Source organism: Prorops nasuta, unplaced genomic scaffold (assembly GCF_024137725.1).
Source record: "Prorops nasuta isolate Cenicafe-Biocafe unplaced genomic scaffold, Cenicafe_Pnas_1.2 PNAS00018, whole genome shotgun sequence".
NCBI classification, from domain to species: domain Eukaryota; kingdom Metazoa; phylum Arthropoda; class Insecta; order Hymenoptera; family Bethylidae; genus Prorops; species Prorops nasuta.
Window position 1 is genome coordinate 2,734,789 of NW_027116815.1, and position 7,678 is coordinate 2,742,466.

The following is a 7,678-nucleotide window of genomic DNA, read 5'->3' on the forward strand; positions in this document are numbered from 1 at the left end:
AGGCATGACGAATAGACGGATAGACGGAGGAATCAACCCTGTAAGAAGGACAAAGAGCGGACAACCTGCACAATTTCCCCCCGAATCAGAGCGAGACAAGCTACCCTCCGGGTGACAGAGACGCGAGAGCCAGCCTTTTCCAACTCCTAGATATATATACCCGACAAAGACCAAATATAATCGATAGACGTCTATACCGTATGCCTCTCTGTGTATTAGTCACTGGATTCTGCTTAATTTATGAGATTTACAGTGGAATAACAGTGAAAATAAGCAGACCGAAGAAATCCTGCGTTTTCTGGCAAATTGACTCGAGCGAGACTCCGACGAAGATCTTTGAAAGATAATTTGCGGGCAGAGCGAGTTAAACGAGGGTGAATTTTGGGTGAGGGAGGGGGGATGCTGAGGGAAGCCGACCGAGGCAAAGAAATTGGGCTGAATGGGAAAACGAAACGTCGCACGGTTTCTGGTGAAAGGCGGTGGGAAGGGGGTGAAATCAAGAGAGATTTCGATTGGGGCAGAAGAAGCAGGGTGAAGGAAGGAGGAAAAAAAGGGTGGGTGAGGGGGGAGGACAAATAAAAGACGAGGGTCCTTTATGACATGCTAGAACTGGATATTAGTATAGCGTAGATAGAGGGAAGCAGCGAGTTGACTGGCAGTGGTAAAGTTTCTCTATGTGTACGTGGCGAACGCTATCTCTAATTCTGAGAAATCGGAGAAGGGTGTAGGATGATGATGTACAGGACTGGCAAGTTATCCAATCGATGCTATCGGCAAACACACAGACCATGCCAGAAACCGCGAGTCTCCTCGTATCGGTGACCTTCCTCTACTAGGGAAATCTCTATCTACGTAGTTTATATATATAGTTGTATACTATCTATATGCAGTATAACTGTTTCCCAAAATGATCTAATGATCCATCACGAACCAATCCATTTAAATCGTTGCAATGAAATATATGCAGTCTTAATTAATACGTATAGCTATTGGCGCGTGAAAATGATTATGCGAAGATCCAAATCCCTATATATGCAATATCTATATATAGCATATTATACAAAACATTTTAATTAGTCTATATTATTCCGACGTACGTAATTGTTATGCATTTGGGCAGCTTTCCAAAATTTGCTCACATGTAAACTCTCCATTTATATTTGAGCTTAACGAAGAGCGGATGTAGGTCGAAAAAGTGCTGGAAAAAGCAAAATACGCTCAAGTACTCGTATACATATCGGCGTTGGGATGAAAAAGGAAAGCAAAGGGATGAGGAGGGTTGGGTGGAGGTTGAAAGTCTAATAAGAAGCTTATCGCGAATAAAGGAGCGTCCTGTCATATCCCTTCGTGTCAGCTCTGCGTCGCACCATGTTAATTGGCAATTTTGTCAGTAACAATAATCGAACGTGTAACGCTTAAAATTGAAATAAACGGTAAATCAGGTTATTCTCTTAATTTTTTTTTAGACGAGGGTACTGGTTTGTCGAAATTCACGATGGAAACACGCGATGGTTTTTATTAAACTGCGTTACTGGATCGTTGATTTTTGTAGGGATGAGGGCGAGCATAAAGGGGGAGAAAATTTTAAGAAGAAAAATTCACGCACTATTCCTCCCCCTTCCCACGCGTTTTCGACCCGAACAGCTTGGCTAGTAAAATAAAGCTCTCGAGGCTTCCGTCACTTCTCTCCCCCCTCCCCTTCTTTTTCTTTCCCTCCCCAGGCAAGCAAGCAAGAGACGGCCCGTCGCGCCAGCTACGTGACTGCAGCTCATTCTTACTCCCCTTGTTGACCCTCCGTGCTCACTTACCTATTTTTTACCTGTTTCTTCATCCTTCCCTTTCCACTGTTTTTTTTAACCTCTCGCTAATCCTTTCCGCCCTTTTTAATACCTCCCCCACCCAATTCTTTCACCTCGCCTTATCTTCATTGTCTCGTGCTCTTTCCAATTTAATCCCTACCTAATTTAATCGATCGAAAAACTTTAAGGGAGGCGGAAGTTGACGGGTGGATATAGCTGGAAAAAATTGGTCGTTCGACTAAAAGCACGATGCGTGTGATAAAATTTCATTCGTACAAACACGTTTTGCGTCCAATAACGAGGCGTGTCAAATTCGTTTTAATCACACCTCACGTCTGTAGCTCGAAGCGTATTATAGTTGTGCAGGGACAGACGAAGCATCGGTAATTTATCATGAGTTTCACTTTGATACGATCCATTGTACGCGTTGTAAGGAAGCAGGAAATGCACTGTAACAATATGGATTATCCTTCAATTTATTAAATTCTATCAAGATATATAATGCGAGATAAATTGGTTTTCTCATCGAAGAAAAAATAAAACTTGTAATCAATTTTTGGTGAATTATTTTTTTCTTAGATAGAATATAAATATAGTCGATGAAAGGAATATAGGAAAATTATGATTAAAACTGTATATAACTGAATATTACGATACAACTTTGTGTGTGCTATAATTTTTGTACGAATATTGAAGAAAGAGAGGCTTTTATCCAATATTATCAGCTAGCGAAGAGCATAAACACTTCAGCTTATTTGCAGGCAATTCGATGTTTCATTTAATGCAAGATGTTCAAGGAACTTTACGGAAGAAAAGATTGAAACGGAGGAAGCGGAATTTTTTAATAAGTTTCGTGGACTCTGAGACATTTAACCTTAAATACAATTGGAGAAAGAAGAAATAATTTTCACGGGAGGTGCAGGTGGAATAATTTAGGCTTGGCAATAACGTGGAGAAAGGTCCGAGCGTTATTCACAGGAGCAAGCGAGTTATTTTCATTCGGAGGATTGGAAGCTTCTCTACAGGCTTTTTGAAAATGATTTATCTTTTCAAATAATGCCTACGAAGGAAAGACAAATGTTTAACTGTAGAAATTTGTTTGCTAGTAAGTTTAAAAGAGCTTATTTGTCAATCATATAAATCAGCCTGCAGCAGTTTCGCCAAGTTTCCACCCGATTCGTTCAAATCCCACAATTCACCCTGAAGATCGACAGCTGTATTTTTCGATTATTCGAAGCTTCCGTAGGACATTTAATCGTGGCTCGCAGAAAGATTGTAGCAGCAATGTTAATTTACAAGGAATTAACTGTGAAATTGTCTGCTGGTAGAAAGCAATTTTATTATAAGACAGATTGCAAAAACTTTTTCTATCAGTGGGTATTTTCTGTATACAGATGCTTGTAATGAGCATCGGGGAAGATATAAGGCGAGATAAAGGCAGATAGGGTGCAGCGTTGTTTGTGTGTAGAGTTGAGTGGAGGCACTTTGGCGACAGTTGCAAAATTATATTATAGCATGACATTACCATGAAGGATGGGTCAGTGTATAGAATATGTGTGTCTGTGTATGCTACACATATATGTATATACTTATGTACACGTATGTATGTTTACAAATTACAAGGGCAACAAGCTTTAAAGTAGAAGCGTAAGAAGCTTCTTCCTACCCCCTCCCTCCTCCCCCTTTCTCCATTCCCAATCATCTCTCTATCTCGTTACATATTGCGTTCCACTTGACCTCCCATGAGAGGGCTTCTCTAGTTTGAATTTCTGCCCTTTGTCTTCCATTAGAATCGTATGAAATGTATATATAGTATATTTCATTCCCTTTGATGCGGATTACTCGTACGTATATATGTATAGTACATACTATATAAATATATGCTATACACCCTCATAGTTCTCATCCTGTGGACCTTATTTTTGCGGATTCCCTCGCTGGTCTCACTTTCCTGTGGAATGTTAAGCGTTGAAATAATATTTTCAGTAAACCTGCTGTTTACAGGCAAACTTCATCTTGTAACAAACATTAATTTCCAAGGGCATCCGTTTTCATTAATGGTAATTGTATCCCATTAAGAATCAAATTTTTACACATTGGAAGAATCCCTGGGCTGTTGTAGAGAGAAGGCGAATAATGAAGGAGCAAAAGTTTTGTAATTCATCACTTTCTGAATTTAACTGATGTCGGTTAATTTCGGTAATTTATGTGGAGATTTCGAGGAAATTAAGAGAGATTGATTAGGATGGTTATAAATAGACAAACTTTATGTGGGTGTGTAAGGTGTGTGTGTGTATGTGAGAGAGAGAGAGAGAGAGAGAGAGAGAAGACAAAGAGTGGTTAAAGAACCTTAAATTGCAAACAGCAAAATTTCCCACCCTGATAGTTAAGAGCTTCTGAGATCTCAATAGGGCGCCACAAATGGATTTACGGTCTTCTACTCAGCATAAAGCTATTCTCAATGCTATCAAAGTACAATACAATTTCTGGAAAACAATTGTTTTGCTTATTATTATTATACAACAGTCCATTGATTAACAACGACCAAACTATTTATTGTGTGTATATATATATATATATATATGTATATATTTTCTTTGGCATGCTTCCGCTATTTCGGGATCAAGGGCATGCACGAAACTTTACGGTATAGTTCCAAAGGAAAAGCTTATCAAAAGTTTTCAGGCTTCTTGTGGAAACATCAATAAATATGACCAAAGTTTGGTAAATAAATTTCGTGGCCTAGATTCGCGTTAAAATTGAATTATCCTGCGAAATTAATCTTGTTTTCACTTTGGTCTCGTGTAATCTGATTCAATTCCCCTGTTAATCAGATAACTGGCTTATGTAGCTTATGAGCTTACCTTACGATCACTATCAATGGAACCTGAGATGCTATAGCAAAGTTAAGAGGCCAAAATTGCTAGGTGAGTACCTATATGTAGGCACTTCCCAGGTAAGTGTGCATAATTATGGACAGTGCAAATAGTAGATGGAATGATTAAGTAGGAACCCCCAATTGATAAGGATGAGAAGTGGAATCTGTGTTGGTAAAAGGATCCGGCCACACGCACATATGCCACTGCCAAGCCGATGAGATAATATGTGATGGTACCTTGTGATGGGGGATGGTCGATAACCATCTCCCAACAAGTATAGACATTCCCTCGGGCACCATTCCAACATTTTCTTTCTTGTAATTATTAATAAATGACAATTAAACACACTTCTATCTTAAATTTGTTCTTTATTTCAATTATCTCATGTTAAAATTACAAAATAAAAAAAAATGAACAAACTTTTATACCAAGAATGTATAGGAGAGTCAAGCTAAAAGCTATATACTTTGGTTAAAGGTTTTTTTTCATTTACTTGGTTATTTCTCATCCTTTTCGTTCTTTTCATAATTATTATTTATACTTCTATAAGAGAAGCAGTAAGAATATAAAGCATCGCCTTAAAATGTACTACATTCGATAATCGATTTGCATAATTTTCGATAAAACATTATATTTTGTTTTTGATTAATTTGCGAAAAACAAGATACGCTTTTAAAAGTCAAGACCATGATTCATTGTAGCATGCGATGACGTAGCTAACTTAGCACTTAAGAAATTACTTTCGAGTTTGCTAGAAAGGAAGCAAGACTTTTGAATTTACTAAATAATCGTTTCTTCTTCTTCTTCTTCTTCTTGATATAAGAGTCTCTTAGTTAAATTCATTTTCCTATCTGATGAAATAAAGCATATATTTCCGTAAAAACTTTATTCTCCTATATATACGGTTGACATTAATTCATTGCACGAAATAAATTTTTATACTATAGTAATATTCGAGCCAACGCAATCTCTTTACTCGAGTGTTTTGAGGAAACCTTTCATTTAGCATAATCGATCTTTCTCCAAGTTTTGCTCGGTCCAATCCCAAGAGAATGCTTTTTTCAATACCATTCTTCGTGTATTCTGCAATCTTGAGTCCGTAAATATCAAACCATCATTTTATGATAATTGACGAAAGAGAGACTAAGAAATATGTATATATAACTGAGTCAGAATACTGAATTTTAATGAATTACTTCGAGAGGTATATAGATACAATGATTGTCAGGTGGGTGAAAATCGACCAATAATTCAGAAAAAAGCAGCGTATTCCAATTTGGAATTCTTTCTACGCGCGGAATTTCAGATCGGTCAGGAGATTTGCGACGCCAGATTCGATGCTATGCTTATATTAGCTATTCCGTTTATAGATCGTGAACAACAAAACAAGAAAAAATTTAGTATTCCATATTTTTCTGCCATCGAAAGAAAAATGTTAGTATCGCCAAAGAAAACAACTATCCATCGATTTACTCGATACCAGCAAGTTCCTCCCGTCACAACCTGAAAAAAAAATCAAATGAATTATTAAATTTGCAACAGCTTTGAATTTCTGGAAAATCTCTGTAATATAAATTGTTAGTACAGTGCACAAGTAGCGAAGGGTATAAATCGCTAAAAATGCTTTCGTTTGTATAAAAAATGGTTGTAACGATTTTGCTGAAAAAAGTTTACAAGGTCCGCAGATGGGAGAATAATTGGCATATTTTCCTGAGAAAAAGGTATAGAGATGTAAATCAATCATTGAGATGATTAATGCGAAGGATCTGTTAAAAGCTCCAATAAGAGGGGATAAACAAGGGAGAAAAATGAGAGAAACGGTCCTATTTAGGTTTGCCAAAAGTTTCACGCACGTAAAACGTTAATGTCTACAAGGCACCTGCGAAGGTCTGGCAGGAATTTACGATGATGTAAGTTCTAACTGTTAAATGGTTGACTCGTTCCATTTAGAATTCTGCCAGCTTCAAGGGAACCGTGCTACTACCGCATTACTGAAATATACCTTTACGTATCTCATCGTGCAGGAGAATTCTTTACGAGCTTCAAGAACAAAACCGCTGATATAAGAAGTTTCCAAGGCACGCAATCTTTTTGCCTCCCAAACGCCTGAAATAATCCGCGGTGTATAATCTTTTGGTCTGCACGGTACCCTGTACTGTAAGCTTAATGGAAAGAAAGAATAGAATAAATTAAATACTTTTGTGCTCCTCGATTGCAGAAACATTGAAATATTTTTGTTTAAGTGGCACTACGAACGATGAAAGAGTGAAATTTGCACAGCACAATTGTGCATATATATCAATAGACGAGAATTTCACTATGCACCATTGTGCTCTTTTCAAGTCCTTTTCACCTCTCCTCTCTCCAACCCTGTTTAACTCCTCCCTTCCTTTCTCTCTCTCTCTCTCTCTCTCTCTCTCTCTACGCACACACACATACACACACTTTATATACCCATTCGAATTGCTGGTTCGCCACTTGCAACCACTTCTTCCCCCCTCCCCCACTCCCCATCGCCCACACTCTGGCGAGCTTTTTTCTCTCATCCTGTTTATTTTTCAAGGTAATGCAATTCGTTGTGCAAACTCACCGCGGATATACACATGCCGGCACGCTCCGAAAGAAGAACTGCAAAAGAGCGCAACGAACCGAAAATTGAAATTTTTTATTTACTTTTTGACAAAAGTAATTTAATGAAAAAAGAAATTTTGTTATCTAATATTTGGTCAGAAATGACGTAGGAGAAGACATTTTATGTCAAACTGTGAAGTGCCAGCTGGAAACGGGAGGGAGAGTTTAAAGGAGAGACCTTGCCATTTGCAGCACCTGTGAGAAAGATACTTTATGAGCACAACAAGCAAAGGATATTAATTATAATTGCAAAAATTACAGTCTTTCGAAACTATTTAGAAGCAATTTTAATTAACTAAAATATAAAAGACAGAGAACGCTATAGCACTTGACAATATAATTTTATTTGGTTAGAAATAACGTAGTGGA